Below are 9183 nucleotides of genomic sequence, written 5' to 3' on the forward strand. Positions count from 1 at the left end.
TCAGAAATCAGTACATAGACTCCACTTACAACTCTTGGGTGATGTGAAAATACTTTTCTAGTGCTGTGGATTGTGCTATTCCCAGCCGATGTGTCCCAGGCCCCAGCAGAAAGGTAAAGAAAGAGGTGCTAATTAACTGTGGTCCCAGTGACCACAGTACCATGTTTAGCCAGGACTGCCTACTGTGGCACAGGTCTCTCTTGTTGCAATATTTTTCTGGTATTCTCATTAGCCTTTCCCATTTTTGTGAAGAAATCAACAAAGTTATAAAATAATATTTAGAAAATACAAGTATCAAGGAGAGTAGAAATAAAGTATTTGAGTGAGAATGCATACTGGCTATTTGCAGAGGGTTTTTTTTCTTGGTTTTCGTTTGCTGGGGGTTTTTTTGCCTTAGAAAAGACCACAGGTACTGCAGTTTTTCCAGATGGATTAGAAAAATACTTGTCTGGAGTTATTTCTCTGAGGTGATCAACAAAGGCTGCTTTTGGTTCAGGCAGACGTTAAAAAGCTTCTTCTTTACAATAATTACATTTGGTCAGTAACTTACGAGGGATGTTATTGTCAGAGCAGTGGCTGCCACCACTTTCTCATAGTTGTTACAGTATTTCCACAAGTCACAGAGTTACTCCTGAGTCAGAAAGAAGTACTACTCTCCAGAGTATAATACATGCCTTGCTTTTCTTCATACTATGAAAGGAAGCTAAGGATCCTCATATTTCTGGTTTCAGTACAGTTCCTTCTTCAAAGCCTATTACACTGTGGATTTTTAATGCTTTCATACTTTTTATGCCTATCCCTGAACTGGCACAATGCTAAATCAGCTTGGTGCATAATTAATCAGTATCAATTATATTCATACTAGATACAAGCTTCCCATTAACATCAGATTACCAAACATACTTCCATTTCCATCTTACTTTCTATTGCCTTTCCTAGTGTGTGCAAGCTTGTAGATATCTATATTTACGACTCCTTGTGATTTATTTATAAGAGCAGAACAAGAATCTAGACTCTTGACAATGAAGACATCTCAGAGGTCTGCTTATGTATAAACTTGTATCACCGAAAGTCCAGATTATGCTATTGTGTTTGCCATTGAGATATTTCATGGAAAACTATCAGCTTCCTCATCTGTTCTGAGATCTGCCCCTCTTCTCAAGCTAGACACTTGAGAAGATGCTTCATCCTTTTTCTTATCAGATAGGAAGAACCCTTCTCCCTGTATTGACTCACCCTTTCTGCATCCTCCTCCAAATCAATTAAAAAATATGAATCAAAGGAAAAGACACTTTAGAACATGTTTTTATGACAGTAAATGTACATTTGTCAGGACATAACAATACCTGGATCCCTTGGCTTCATGCCATCAGAAGCCATCTAATAATATCTGTGTGATGATACATAGAAACTGGCATAAAGACTTAGGCTTTTCAGTCTAAAAAGGTATCCATTAAACAACATTTTCTTGACTGTGGCCTTTGCACTAAATCTCTTAGCCATGACTTTATTAAGTGGCACCAGGGCATTTTGCTCCCAAGTAAGAATAAGCCCCAAATACTTCTGAATACATTTTAAATACAGTGGAACAAAAGTCTACATACATCTTTTTACCAAACTCACTTATCTTTTGGATCCTGTGAAAAAGAAGACATGTTAAAGCCCTGCTAATACACAGCATATCAAAGAAACATGTCCTATTTGAAATTCAGAATTGATATATGAGTCAGTTCTGTCTTTAGCTTCTTTACCTTTTAGGTTCATGATTCATTCGCTTACTTGAAGGATATCTGTCAGAATGTCTTTAGCTATTATTTCACAGTCAGAATTTATTCTACGGTCTTGCACAAAATAACAGCGAAATTTCATTTGAGATTATTTTGTATACCTTCTGGTATTTTTCCTCAAACTTTCTTAAACCCTTAGAGAAATAGGCATGGGATTGTGTTAAGGTATTACATAATTGAGGAGCATCACAACTTGTGAACAAGAAAAATGCACCAAAAGCAGCAGTCTTTTGGTGTTAAGTGCATAACTTCATTAAAATCTACTTGTTGGCTGCTGGTCTTTTTATGTAAAAGGAGAAAATGCATCTCCTGTTATGCTAGGCAGAAAGGAAACAAAAGGAAATGGCCTCAAGTTGCACAAGAGGAGGTTTATCTTAGATATTAAGAAAAATTTTTTCATGGAATGGTTGTAAAGCATTGGAATAGACTTCCCAGGAAAGTGGTGGAGGAACCAACCCTGGAAGTGTTCCAAAAATGTGTGGATGTGGTGCTTGAGGACATGATTTAATGGTGAACATGGTGGTGGTGGTAGGTGGACCATTGGACTTGGTGATCTTAGAGGTCTTTTCCACTTTTAATTTATCTATTCATCTCCTTTGGAAGGGTAAGTAGATAAGCAGCTAGGACAGAAGGATGCTTTGTTCCTTTCTGTCCTTTTCCCAGGTTTTACTGATATTGCTGCTGTGCCTCTTTTGAAGCATCTTGCACTGCCTGCTACTAGAGCCAGGACAGCAGATTAGACAGGAGGTTACCCTAGTACAATAGATCTCTCCATGTGTTTCATACTGAATTTACATTCAGATGATAACAGCAGTCACTTTTTTTTAAAGTAGGCCACCTGTCCCTCATGCAATTGTGTCAGCTGCTTAGGTTTAAAAATAATTTTTTCTAAAAAAAAGTTCTCATATTAATAGAATCCTCAAATGTAAGATAATGATACAAAAATTATATTGCTCCTAAACTTCAGTGGGGAGGGGTAAATCTTAGCAGTTTTGTATTGCTCATTCATGTTCCAGTCTTTCTTCCTTTTCCCTCTGTTTTCTTCTCCTTTCCCAGCTCACACACAGAGAGACACATGGAGATCATCTATTGATCTGTTCAGCTACTGTTCAGTTTATATTAAAATTTAGGGGTTTCTGTTTTGCATTACTGGGGGAAAGCCCTATAAACTTTTTGTTGAAGAGGTTGCTGTCTAGTAGTCAGAGGTTTAGCCCAACTCTTCTGTTTCAGAATATGGGTCTGCTGCAAAAAAAATCCAAGGCTGAGAAATTAAAAGAAAGCTACATAGGAAAGATGGGATCAGAGGAGTTAGAGAGGAAAACTATTCAGGAGCATGAAGAGAAGATATAGGAGATAAGGCTGAATAGCAAAGAAAACGGGCTAATTCACCTGTCAGTTGACTCTGTGACAATTGTTACAGCACAGCAGTCTTATTTTTTATGCATTTAATATCATATCCAGAAATCCTTATGATGTTACAGAAAAGCTTTAATAAGCCTTTTTAGCTGCCTAGCATCATTCTTCTGATCTTCTAGTTGTTTCCAAAAATGTTACCTTTTTTCCAAAAGAGACTGAGAACATTTCCCATACTTCTGCTTGATGCAGTTTCACAGAACCATAAAATGGTTTGGCTTGGAAGGGAATCTTAAAGATCCCTGTGGGCAGGGACACTTTCAATTAGACCAGGTTGCTCAGAGCCCCATCCAACCTGGCCTTGAACACCTCCAGGGATGGGACATCCACAAGTTCCCTGGGTAACCTGTTCCAGTGCTTCACCACCCTCACAGTAAAGATTTTTTTTCCTAATATCTAATCTAACCTACTGTCTTTCAATTTAAACCCATTCCCCCTTGTCCTGTCACTACATGCCCTTGTAAATAATCTTGCCTCATCTTTTCTGTAAGTTTCCTTCAAGAAGGCAACAATTAGGTCTTCCTGAAGCCTTCTCTTTTCCAGGCTGAAGAATCCCAGTTCTCTCAGCCTTTCCTCACTGGAGAGGTGCTCCATTCCTCTGATAACTTGGTGGCCTTCTCTGGACTCACTCCAACAGGTCCATGTCCTTCCTGTGCTGGGAACCCCAGAGCTGGATGCAGCACTGCAGGTGGGGTCTCACCAGAGCAGAGCAGAGCAGAGGGGCAGAATCCCCTCCCTGGCCCTGCTGCCCACACTGCTTTGGATGCAGCCCAGGACACGTCTGGCTCTCCGGGCTGAGTGCCCATTGCTGGGTCATGTCCAACCTCTCACCCACCAGCACCCCAAAGTCCTTCTCAGCAGGACTGCTCTCAGTCTGTTCATTCCCAGCCTGTGTTGGTACTGGGGGTTGCCCTGACCCAGGTGCAGCACCTTGCACTTGGCCTTGCTAAACATCATGAGATTTCCCATGGGCCCAGTTCTGGAGTTTGTCTAGGTCCCTCTGGTTGGTATCCTGTCCTTCAGGTCTGTCAGCAGCATTGCTCAGATTGGTATTACCTGCATCTAGTTTCCTAGAATCACCTTGCACGCATAGAGATGATAAATTAGAATTTATTTTCATTGTTCCCTGATCTTCCATTTCCCCCCTACAGCCTCTGTCAAGTAAGTACCTGCACTCTTCCTGTATCTGCCAAAGCCTTGCTTCATACAAGAAAAGCATTTATTGAAATGCCACTGTTGTGTATAGAAAGCTCTCTGAAGCTGGAGACAGTGATTTTGGATGCATATATTTTTAGATAGAAAATCAATTTTTGGCTTCAGTCTTAAAGGAAACTGGTTGAAAGAAACGGAACCAGATCTCTTATTTCACAGCTTCTAAAGAGTGTCTGATTTCAGATAGTTTGAATAGTTAAAGAATTACCAAAATCAAACAAGAAAACAGACACCCCTCTGCTCTGTCCCATTCCTAATTATATTAGGAAAAAAATTCTTCCCTGTGAGGGTGGTGAAGCACTGGAACAGGTTGCCCGGGGAAGTTCTGGACGCCCCATCCCTGAATGGGGATTTGGGCACCCTGGTCTAGTGGAAGGTCCACAGCAGGGGGGTTGAACTTTGATCTTCAAGGTCCCCTTCCAACCAAAACCATTCTATGATTTTATGATTCTATGATCCCACAATATATCCAAAGGAAAAAATAGGATAACTTCGAGGTACAGTTTTTTCTGTTTATGAAAGTGAAATAGTGAGGGAAAAGTACAAAGTTTGTTTTAACTTACTGCTTTGTTAAAAAAAAAAATCTGTAGTCTCAATCCAGTTGGATTTTTTTTCTTTCTCATGAGCTTTATCAGGGAGTATAATTGTACAAACCTTCAGATTTTTTTTTTCTCTGAAACTATCCAGGGACATTCTCAATAACACATAAGCCCTTGAAAAAATAGTTTCAAAAACTCAGTATTTTGCCTAGCTGTTGGTTATGAAAACAGCTAATATAGCAATTTCTGAGGAACGTAAACTGTGTAAAGCAGCAAGGTTGGGCAAACGGGAGACAATAATCACGGATTTGTAAGTCTCGGGGAGTTGAAAGAGAGTGGCTGGAGGAAGCATCTGCTGTCTCCAGAGATGCCTCCAAGCTGGACACCGCTAGGAGAGCAGCCGGACGCGGCGGCCGCTCCCTCCCGAGCCCAGCCGGGCACCTGCGGGGCGGGCGGGCTCCCGCTGCCATTGGCCTGGCGCCGCTTCCCGCCTCCTTTGAAAGCTCGGGAAGGGCGGGCGGCAGCCGTGCCTCGCCAGTCGGGCAGCAGGGCCGGGCCAGGCCGGGCCGGGAGCGCTGGGCCAGCGCAGGAGGCCGCAGGTAACCTCGCGCAGCCGGCGGGGAGCGCTTTCTCCGGGCTTTCCCACGTGGGGACGGGGCGGACTCCAGTGAGTTCAGTGAGCGTCACTGGGGTTGCTTTGCTCGCGGGCTCTTCGTGCAAGGTGGTAGCGCTAAGCGACGTTTGTGTGCTTAGGATGGCAGTGCTTGGCTTGGCAGCTTAGTGCTTTATAGTAAGTAGTAGTTTGGTTTTCGTTTGTTTTGTTTTTTTAATTATTTTTTGGGGAATTGACCTGTTAAGGTAGGGTTGCTATCTAAGCAGCTGAACTTGTGCTTGATCAATCTGTGATGATTTATAAACATGTTTCTTAAGGCCCCAGCCTCTCCAGTAGCAGGGTGAGACTGTGTACTTTGGAACTGGTGCTTATGATGGAAAAACTTGTCTTATGATTTCTGTTGTGGCTTATCTTTTCATCCACTTGTTCAGTTGCCAAAAAATAGTGACATTAATGGTGAACTTACAAGGTAAGCTTTCTCCTTGTTCCAAAGCCCTTGATGATGAAAAAGAACTAGTGAATGAATCAAAAGTAATAATCTGGAGATCTAGAATTCATGTCATTGCTGAAATGCATCTAATTCCAAATCTGTGGAACTTATTTTTGTTAGGTAGTGTTTAAGGATTTAGCAAGTGTGTATGCAGATGAAGAATCTCTTTGTGGTATAATCTACTTACACTGGGCTTTAGTGTGTTTTACTCTCTCATACTTGAGTGGGAATAATAAATCATTCTGGAGTTACTTCATCTGTTTTAAGGTAGAAGTATCAACTAGCACCTTTACAGATATAACAGGGCTGCCATGAGAACCAGGGTACAGAATATAATGTTAGACCTGAATAGAAGTAGTTTGCATGATTACCCTGATTTATATGCTACTTGAAGAAAAGGCAAGGAAGAATTGTGAGTGTAATTATGGGAGTGTATGGCATGCTTCAATATAAATTATGTATCTTTTCATCTGCCATTAACACAGCTGCAGTAAAGGCTACAAATACATGTGAGTCTCATTAGAACATGTGTACTTACACAGTAAATTAGTTCTGAAACTTAGGGTGAGCACAGGTACATATCTTTTCCCTATCAAATTTCTGCACAGAATTCTGCTATGGCTTGGCTACACAAACAAGCTTGGAGGTTTTTTGTTGTTGTTGTTTTGTTTGGGTTTTTTTGGTAGTAGTACTGTTTATTCTGTCTATAAACTGTAAAGTCAGCTTGAACTAGAAATTTCTATATGGTTCTTGCTTCCCCCCACCACAAACCCAATCTTTCAGCTTCAGTTCTCCCATGGCAGAACTAAATAGGATTCTGGTGGTAGCTGCTTTTGAAAACTGCTCAAGTGTCTCTTTGGAAATTGTCAGAATTTTAATGCACAGGCTGTCTGTGTTCGTTTATAGAATTACTGTTTCCAATAATATCCCTGCTGATCTCATGAAAGGGGAGAAAAGTAAACAGTAATGAAAAAGATGCTGGGTTTGTTCCAAGTGAAAGGAACAGTAATTTTATTTTTTCCCCTCAAAACTCTGTTTCTGCACTCTCTCCCTCTCATCTGCCTCCCTGGGAGGTGAAGGAGAATGTGGCTTGTATGTGAATCTCCCCATGGAATTGTGTATGTGTGTGCAAGGCTTATTTTTCCTCAAAATAAGTTATCATTTTGCAAGTGTTATCTCTCATGTAATTCCGGTCTGAAAACAATCTTCTGGAGTTAATCTAGTTTAAAGTAAAGATCAAGAGATGTGCTGCTAATTCCTCTGGCGAGTTTTGTGACTTCACAAATATGCTGCTTGCTTTCAAAGGTTTGTTGTTATGCAGGACTTGCAAACAGTTGTTACCAGATTAGTTAAAGACCCTCTCCTGCAAACTGCTCCACGCAGATCCACCTCTGAGCTCTTCACTTCAGCCTCTTATCTGCATGGATGGGCTTGTGGGGTTGGGTGTGAAGAGTAGCCTTGAGCAGAGTGAGAAAATGTACTGCTATTTTTTACTTACTCAAATGTAGTGCTTCAGAGAATATTATTTAAGAGTAATGCCAGTGTTTCAGCTTACTGATCTATCTAAATTTGGAAAAATGCCAGTAAAGTTTCCAGTCTTTGCTTTCAACCTTATTTAAGTGGCTCTTTTTTTTTTTATTAAGGAAAACTAGGGGAGGCCTCTGTTTAGCCTTTGTTGTATGTATATGTATGTTTTCCTATAGATGCTTCTTTTTTTCACTTGCATTGCTATCTCTACTCTTGGTCTATTACTCTGTCAGTTATTATCCTCTCTTTATAACAGCTTGAAGTAAGATATGATTCTGCAAAGGCATGCATGTGATTGTGTACGCAATAAGACACATGTAGATATCTTTGTAATCAGTTAAAAACAAATCACCTGCCCATGGTACTTTTGGGTTTTTTTCAGATTTCATTTTAAAGAAGCCATTACCCACTTAGGAGAATTGGAGGGGTGGCAGGGGGATCACAGTGGCAGTAAAGAGAGCTGTGAGGTTCCAGCAGACTTCTTTGGTTCGGCACTACAGGTGTGTATGTGCATTCACTTAGCAACAGGAACAGCAGTAGCCTTGAATTGTTTATCTGGTTATAAGAGACTGTTTGCATTAAGCCTGCAGGAGATAAAACTTGGAAATCCTGGCACTCTGTCCGTAGCAGTGCTCTGGCTGTCACTGTTGGACTAGAGTAGTTTCCCTGTCCCACAGAAATCTGAGAGTGCGGAAAATTTTTCCACTCTGTGCTGGAATAAAGGAGATTCTCTCTTCCCTTCCCCCAAGCTTTTGTGGAAAAAAACAAAGTGTGAGCAACCCAAGCAGAATAGCCAATAGCTGGGTGAAGGGGGCTTTCCAGGGGTGTGATGAACAGAGGGTCAGGTGCCTTCCTCGAATCCAGCGCTGTGTGCCGGGCCGCCGCTCTGTCATGTGCGCGCTAGGCGCTGGAGCCGGGTTGACTAAGGCAGGACAGGTGTGTTTCGGTGAGGATGAGGTGACACCTTCTTCCCCCTCCCTTCCTCCCCCGCCAATCACGTGTTTCTTACACTGGAAAACTCCCAACAAAATCTGGCTGCTACGTAATGATGGGGGAGCTCTTTTTGAAAACGGGGAGGGGGGGGGGGGAATACCCCCCCCACCGCAAAAAAAAAGAAAGAAAAAAAACCCCAACAAAACCAAACAAAGCCCCCCCAAACAAAACCCCAAGGAACGCCAAGTCCAGAGGCGGGGGGGAAACACTTGAGAAGCAGGGGGTTTCAGTGACAGTCATCGGTCACGTGAGCAGAGTTCGGGAAATCAAATCCCCCGGCAAAACCGGGAAGCCCGTGGCTGCGGAGGGCAGCGGCGCTCGGCTGAGGCCTGGCTGCGGAGGCGGCCTCGGCACCTGCCCTCGCGGTGGCTGCGGGGGCGGGCCGCGCCCCTCCCGTACCAGGCGTTTCCGGGGGGCAGTGCAGGTGTGGGTGTCCCCTTTTGCAGACTAACCCGTCCCTTGCCCGGCGGCAGCGGGGCTGAGCCGTTCCCCGGGAGAGCCGGGGCTGAGCGAGGAGCAGGCGGGCACGGCAGAGGGGCCCGGGGGGATGCGCCCGCCCGGGGCTGTGGCGGCCCCGCCGAACCCCCGCGGCCCTGGCACAGGAGCGCG

General features: G+C 43.1%; 1 protein-coding gene across 1 annotated transcript in view; it reads left to right on the plus strand.

The window, feature by feature from the left end:
• The first annotated feature begins 5481 nt into the window (after nt 1-5481).
• SGMS2 (sphingomyelin synthase 2) overlaps nt 5482-9183 on the plus strand; it is a 45132-nt gene continuing 41430 nt past the window's right edge. Inside the window, exon 1 of the mRNA XM_042049671.1 lies at nt 5482-5550. The gene's annotated coding sequence lies outside the window, so the exon portion shown is untranslated. The remainder of the gene's footprint in view (nt 5551-9183) is intronic.

This window comes from Corvus kubaryi, unplaced genomic scaffold (assembly GCF_017639235.1).
Source record: "Corvus kubaryi isolate FWS band 111438036 unplaced genomic scaffold, C.kubaryi_AGA036_p1.0 71, whole genome shotgun sequence".
Classification (NCBI taxonomy): domain Eukaryota; kingdom Metazoa; phylum Chordata; class Aves; order Passeriformes; family Corvidae; genus Corvus; species Corvus kubaryi.